General features: G+C 37.4%; 1 long non-coding RNA gene across 1 annotated transcript; it reads right to left on the reverse strand.

The window, feature by feature from the left end:
• Window positions 1–6,470: 6,470 nt before the first annotated feature.
• LOC140885420 (uncharacterized) lies at window positions 6,471–7,897 on the reverse strand. The gene is made up of 3 exons (XR_012150931.1): window positions 7,797–7,897; window positions 7,574–7,647; window positions 6,471–6,779 (listed from the first exon to the last, which is right to left on the reverse strand). It is a non-coding gene; the product is annotated as an uncharacterized lncRNA (long non-coding RNA).
• Window positions 7,898–8,297: the final 400 nt, after the last annotated feature.

Raw genomic sequence — 8,297 nt, forward strand, 5'->3', positions numbered from 1 at the left:
TATTTGTCATAGTAATTTATTGTAAATTCACTAAAAATAGTGGGAGATTTTGAAGATGGAGGTGGGCCCAGCAAGCAATGATAAAGACTGAAAAAATGTAAATTGGAAGCACAATGTAATAGGATTGCATTGCATACTTGCATATCACCTAGGATTGGACTTAGACTCGTGATTGGCAACCACGGGTCGATTAGTAATGGAATCGATCATCCTAAAATAATATATGATATTATTGTTGTATGCATGTTTAGACTAAATTGTATGAATCCCGCAAGCATACAAATTTTAAATAATGAGACAAATTTTCGAAATTAAAATCCCTCATTTTAAATATGATTTAAAATTAATATCAAGATAAACAAAAGGGCATTTAAATATTGTTTAAATGTTCATACCTTCCATCAACGATCAATGTATGAGATGCTACCCGCGGATACGGTCCGACTCATATTATTGGGGGGGCCCGTTCGTCGAAAAGCTGTACATTGAATCGACACATGTTGTAAGTTGGATGGAACTCCCATGGGATTGGCTCATATTATTGGGGATCCACATGGTGACCGTCCATCACAACTTAATATTGATGGGTCATCTTGACGTGTCACAATAAACGGCGTCATATTATTGGGACCTTATTGGACATGAGGTAAAAACATGGAGGTTGCTTTGGAAGCAATTGGGCTCTACCATTTGAAAATTATGATTGGCTGATATTATTCGGGACTATAGTTTGTCAATTGGACTCCATGTTCCCACTAAAGAAAATATTTCTCGTTTTCACTAGAGGGTAGTGAAATCGTTAAAATAGTAGGAGTGAGATTCATAAAATAAATTCGCCTTATTTTATGTCTTAGTAAATTAATTAAACAATCACTGATTATTGTCTGTTTCTTTTCAGTATTTCATTAAGATGAATTCGCGCAATCCACTATTCTCTATTCTCGAACAAAACAAACTGACTGGCGCAAACTATACAGAATGGTTCCGTAAGTTGAAGATTGTCTTGACCTCGGAGAAGATGTTCTACGTGTTAGAAAAATCTCCTCCGAAGGAAGCACCAGCTGATATAAGTCCGGAAGAGTTGGCCAAACTTGATAAATGGTGGGACCATGATATCAATGCCAAATGCTATATGCAAGCTTCGATGTCTGATGAACTCCAGAGGCAATTTGAGGATACCGTGAATGCTGCTGACATTCACGCACAACTCAAAGAACTTTTTGGGGCTCAATCGAGAGCTGAGAGGTTCGCTACTGTAAAAGAGTTAATGACGTGTCGCATGCGTGAAGGGACTTCAGTCCGTGATCATGGGGTACACGTGATTTGGCTCATTCAGAAGTTGGTAACGCTTGAATTGGTATTGGAGCATGAACTCAATGTGGACTTATTACTTCTCTCTCTTCCTTCATCGTTTGACGGTTTTGTGGTGAATTTCAATATGAACAAGATAGAGGCTTCCCTTGAAGAGATGGTCAATATGCTTGTAACTTATGAAGCCACTTTAAAGAAGGATAAACCGGTTCTCTTGGTGGGCTCATCTTCTTCTGCTAAGAAGGGGCCAAGTACAAAGGGTAAGAAACGTTCTGCCCAATCCAAGAAAACCGGACCCGAGAAGAAGAACAAGACAAAGGCTTCAAACATGGAAAAATCCAAGGATATTTGCCATCACTGCAAGAAACCCAGTCATTGGAAACGTAACTGCAAGGAATATCTCGAGCAGTTGCGAACTGCGAAGGATATGTTTTATATTGAAATAAATGTTTCACTTAATACTACTTCTTGGGTATTGGATACCGGATGTGGATCTCACATTTGCAATGATTTGCAGGTGATGATAAGAAGTCGCAAGCTTAGGATGGGTGAGACCCAGCTGAGGCTCGAAAATGGTTCTCGAGTTGAAGCCAAATCTGTGGGAGACATTTGTTTAATTTTGCAGAATGATTTTAAGTTATTTTTGAGAGATGTTTTATATGTGCCAGATTTGGTTAAAAACATTATTTCTATTTCTATGCTTGATAGAGATGGTTTTTCTTGCAATTTTGTGAATGGAATTTGCAATATTTACAAGAATGAATGTTTAATTGGATGTGGACAACTTGAAAACGATCTATATAACTTAAAATTAAAAGACGTTCCAATTATTATGTTGATAAACCGGTAACAACAAATAAAAGAAAAATCGATAGTCAAAACCCAGCAAACCTTTGGCATGCTAGGCTAGGTCATATTTCTTCAAGGAAGATGAACAAGCTAGTGGGAGAGGGCATATTTGATATGTCTGATATTAACTCTCTACCTACTTGTGAGTCCTGCCTCAAAGGAAAAATGACAATCTCCTTTCAAAGGGAAGCCAGAGCATAGTCAAAATCTATTGGATTTGATCTATACAGATGTTTGCGGACCATTTAGTATTGGTACAAAATTTGGTCACACCTACTTCATTACCTTTACTGATGATTATTCTAGGTATGGGTACTTATATTTGATGAAATATAAGTCTGAATCATTTGAAAAGTTCAAAGAATTCAAGGCTGAAGTAGAAAACAAACTAGGTAAGAGTATTAAAGCACTTCGATCAGATCGAGGTGGAGAATACTTAAGTACCGAGTTCTTGGATTATCTAAAAGAGAATGAGATTCTCTCTCAGTGGACTCCTTCTATGACACCTCAGCTGAATGGTGTTTCGGAGCGTCGCAACCGAACCTTGTTGGACATGGTTCGATCTATGATGAGCTTCACTGAGCTCCCACCTTCGTTTTGGGGCTATGCTCTTGAAACGGCGGTATTGTTGTTGAACAACGTCCACACTAAAGTAGTGGACAAAACACCATACGAGTTATGGAATGGCAAAGCTCCTAGGTATTCGTACTTGAGGATTTGGGGATGTCCTGCTTACGTGAAGCAGACAGTGGGAGATAAGTTGGATAGTCGATCCACCTTATGTTATTTTGTAAGAATTCAATCGGATATTATTTCTATCATCCTACTGAAACAAAAGTGTTTGTTTCAAGGAATGCCACCTTCTTGGAGAAGGAGTTCTTATTGGATAAGAAAGGCAAGATGATGGAACTCAAAGAAATTCGAGAAGAACCCGAGATACAAAACAACGATCCTATACCTCAAGAATCATCACAAGACACGCCTATTACTAGAAGATATGAGAGGACTTCTAGGCCTCCTATTAGATATGGTCTTCTTCTTGAAGGGGATCAAAGTGAACCCGACATTGGATGTGATCCAAGAAACTTCAAGGAAGCAATTTCTGATGCGAATTCGAATTTATGGCTTGAAGCTATGCAGTCGGAAATAGATTCGATGCATACAAACCAAGTTTGGTCTTTAGTAGATCCTCCCGATGGAATTGTTCCAATAGGGTGTAAATGGATCTACAAGAGAAAACTTGGGCCTGATGGAAAGGTACTGACCTACAAGGCACGATTGGTGGCAAAAGGTTATACTCAAAGACAAGGAGTTGACTATGATGAAACTTTTTCACCAGTCGCAATGTTCAAGTCTATAAGAATCCTTATTGACATTGCTGCATGGTATGACTATGAGATATGGCAAATGGATGTGAAGACTTTATTCCTTAATGAAAACATTAAGGAAGAGATCTATATGATGCAGCCTGAGGAATTCACATCCATGGGAAGCGAGCATAAGGTATGTAAGCTTCAGAGATCAATTTATGGTCTCAAACAAGCATCAAGAAGTTGGAACCAGAAATTTGATGAAACAATAAAGGATTTTGGTTTCATCAAGAACCCGGAGGAACCGTGCGTGTACAAGAAAGTAGTTAAGGATGCTGTGACATTATTAGTACTTTATGTTGATGACATCTTACTCATTGGGAATGATGTAGGGATGTTGCAGTCAACAAAGATATGGTTGTCAGGTAGATTCTCGATGAAGGATTTGGGTGAGGCGTCCTATATTCTAGGGATACAGATCTATAGAGATAGATCTAAGAGAATGATAGGACTTACTCAAGCTATCTACATCGACACTATATTGAAAAGGTTTTCAATGGATGAGTCCAAGAGAGGACATCTACCAATGTGTCATGGAGTCTCTCTATCCAAGTCTATGTGTCCCAAGACTGACGAAGAGATAGAAAAAATGACACACATACCATATGCGTCAGCCATAGGGAGTATCATGTGTGGGATGATATCTACCAGACCGGATGTGGCATTTGTTCTGAGTGTCACGAGCAGATATCAAGCCAATCCCGGTCAAATGCATTGGAAAGCCGTGAAGGATATTCTTAAGTACTTGAGAAGAACTAAGAATGTATTCAAGGTTTATGAAGGAAAAGAACTGAAATTGGAAGGCTATACCGACTCTAGCTTCCAAAGTGACGTGGATGACTCGAAGTCAACCTCTGGATTTGTGTTCATGATTAATGGCGGTGCTGTCTCTTGGAAGAGTTCCAAGCAGGACACCACAGCGGATTCCACCACTGAGGCAGAATACATTGCAGCATCAGCTGCTGCTAAAGAGGCCGTTTGGATAAGGAAATTCATCCAAGAGTTGGGTGTAATTCCTGAAGCTGTTGGTCCAGTCCCGTTGTACTGAGACAACACGGGTGCCGTTGCTCAGGCAAAGGAACCAAGGTCTCATCAAAGATCCAAACACGTACTGAGAAAATACCACATCATCCGGGAGATCGTGGAAAGAGGAGACATCACTGTCGAGAGAGTGGCCTCTGCAGACAATATCCCTGATCCACTTACTAAGCCCTTGCCAGGACCATTATTTGACAAACATCGCGAAGCAATGGGACTACGTAGTATGACTAGTTGGCTTTAGGGCAAGTGGGAGATTGAAAGAGTGGGTGCCTGGTGAGCCAACTTGTGGCTAAGGGCTTTTATGACTCTATGTATAAACAATCTTTTGTTTAATATAATTTACACTTTTATAATGGCATTTACTTTATCTTTTATCATATTATTATGTTGTGACATACTATAAGATGTTTAGATAAAGACCTTGAATATACTATAGTGTATGTAAGATGTGGTAGCACATGGGGATGACTATCATGTAACACATCTTATAATCACTGTATATTCTAAACAGTTCCTAGTCGATTGAGCCGTCCGTTAATAAGGATAAGGATCGCTCGAGATTGAGACTAGCATTTGCGATGCCGAGTACCACGTTTCATTGGTATGAAACATAGAGATGTTCAAAGAATGCAAATGGATATTCATATGATGAATGATCGAACTACCCTATCTGGACTTTCCAAGTGGTTATCACTTATCGAGTGGATAAAGTCCGCGTTTTTTGTTGTACACCATTAGTCCTTACTACTTGAAACATCATTGAGACTCTATATGCTAGTACTGTACTTTGACTCGTTTACCGACTCTATTGGGGTCATCAGGTGTCGGGATTGGGTACTGTTACGACACATATAGGAGTCGATGCTTTGTTGTCAAGGATTCACCACATACTTGCGAGTGTGGATATCCTATGAAATCTGAGGAGATATTAGTGTGACGAATCTCTGGCCAGAGTACATGATATGTTTTAGGTTACTTGGTTTCCTAGTAGCACATGCGATGTCACTATTTGATCTTCAAGATGCATTGCATAGTTATCGAATCTCGAACGACTCTCGATTTACCAATGGATGTTGATTCGATCGGGATATATGGATGAAGGGACCGTACTGTACGCTAACCAAAATCTATTGGTTCTTGCAGGCACTATCAGTGATACCTAGGGAATCATGGGGCGATGTTGCTAGGCGCTCTTACCATGATTCGATGGGCAAGTCAAAAATTGTTGTTCCGAGTCACAAGGAGTTGTGAGCCCACGGCTAGCTGTATCCCTGAACCATTGAGGGTCACACAAGTAATGAATTTTTTAATCCTCGTTGAGATAATTAAATTTAAAGAGTTAAATTTAGTGAATAAAGATGTGGGACTTCTTATTTAAAATTAGAGGGAGTAAGATTTCTTAAAATGACATAGTGATGGACATTTTTGGAAACCACTGAATTCGGATTCAGAAAATTTATCTTGACTTTAAAAGATGCAGAAATGGTTTCTGTGCACATTGGTGAAATTGGTTTATCAATCTGAGTCACGATAAATTTTATATTAATTTCTGAACATGCGGGCTTTGCTTGTCAGGCTTGAACTTATGACTAATGGGCCCTAAGCTGTTAGCAGCCCACATTATAAATAAATTATTGCAGTACAGAAATTACACACAACTGGTCACAAAATTTTCGAAAACCCTAGTTTTTCTCTCTAGGTGTGGCCGCCCCCTCTCTTCTCTCTGTTCGAAAAATCCAGCCTGTGAATTTCGAATTTGCAGTCTGGTTTAACGGATCAAATCTGTTAATTTTCTTTTCGTAGAAACTTCTGATAGACTTTCTAGTGCAGTCTATCAGAGGGATTAAATTTCCGTTCGTGGACCTGATTGAAGAAACGTTCGTTCATCAGTTCCTGGGATATACAACAAGAGCAGATTAATCTGTTGGTGTCCATAATCTCGCTTCGAGATTTTAAGGTAAAATTTATATTGTTTAAATTATATGTTATTAATTTTAATCATAGGAATTTGATACCCATATGGAATCGTTAAATATAAAATTTTAAAACTTCCGCTGCACCGGGTATCACTTTATTTTTCGATCCGGAGAACAACCGTGTTCCAACACACTACCTCCTCATGAATGGTCGGTGTTTTGGATGAAGATTGTGTTTGAGGTCCAGTGGTGGAAGGAACACTACTGCTTCTGCTAGATGCATCCATGTTCACTTCATTAAAAACAAATGACATATAGTTATGCGGAATAACAAAAAAAGAAAGAATTTTCAGAATAAGAAGTAACAAAACCTAGTACTTAGGAACATGACTTTCTTAGTAATTAAAAAAAAAGCTTGAAAATAAGCAAGAAATTTTCCAGTAAGGGATTTTTCTCAAACACGCATAAACTCATATCAAAGTCAGAAAGGCACTTCCAAGACAGATTATTTGATTTTGAAGTAGTAATCATTTGAGTCTTGATAAAACAAAACTACACTATCTACACAGATACAAGTACAATGCATCAAATGTATTTAACTAGATTTCTCATGGTTATTAGCAGTGATAACATGCATTGAAATTAGAAAGTGCATTTCATTTTCTATTCTCTATCATAAGAAGTAAAATAACATAAAATTTGTGATTATTTCTATCTAATTAACAAACGACATCAAAAATCAAATAATAAAATCATCAAAATAAAATGAAGACCAATAGTTATATTTATATTATAAAAACACACAAAAATATGATACGTAAGATATAAATTGGAAATAAAAAATTTAAAACCCATTTCCAACATTGTCGAACTGAATGCTAAACATATCATTAATCCATAAATCGAATAAACATCAGAATATGGACATGAGATATAATGATATACTATAAGTTTCCAACATTAACATCATAAATTAGTTCAGAAGCAATTTTTAACAGCTAATTTAGTGAAATTTTAAAAATGAAAACAACAATTTACACCGAACATATAATTATGCTCTGTCATAAGTCATAACAAATTCCCAACCTTGTAGTGTTTCAGAAGGGTCCTTGGAATGTCCAGAGGCTGAAAGAAGCTTATTTTCATGATTTCATCAGTACCTGCCAAGAGCAAAAATTATTTTGAAATCGTAATTCAATTCCAAAAATTAAACAAGAAATTAAAAAACTGCTTAAATGGATCAAGTCGTAAATTAAGCAAAAAAAATTTGAAATAAGCAAGAAATAGAGAATCTTAATAGATAAATTACCCAAAAGCAACAAGGATTTTTCAATCTTGAGGGAGAAAGCATTTTCTCATTTATTTGTTGAGGGCGGTGGAACTCAGCGGAAGAGAGAATGGACATGAAAGTAAACGTCTAGTCATTTTCCTTTAACCCTAGTTTGACTAATAAAAAATTAAAATAAAAAATATTAATATAAAAAATATTATTAAAATATTCGGGTCGGGTCGGGATTTCCGTCGGGAAAAAATTATTTACCCGTTCCCTCTCCCGATACTGATCGGGACGGGGAGAAATCCCGACTTGTCGGGTCGGGAAATGTTCGGGTCGGGAAATATTCGGGTCGGGCTCGGGTTGGAAAACGGGACGGGTCGGGATTTATGAGATTTTTTCCAGCCCTATAGTATAGGGCTTGATTTTTATTTATATGCCATCTATTAATAATCTATTGTTGTTTCAAAATTTACAAAATCACGTTTTCATAGTCATTAAAAATAATTTTAATTTCTTAAAATTCTCGACTTTGGG

The sequence above is a fragment of the Henckelia pumila genome, chromosome 2, assembly GCF_033568475.1.
Source record: "Henckelia pumila isolate YLH828 chromosome 2, ASM3356847v2, whole genome shotgun sequence".
NCBI lineage: Eukaryota > Viridiplantae > Streptophyta > Magnoliopsida > Lamiales > Gesneriaceae > Henckelia > Henckelia pumila.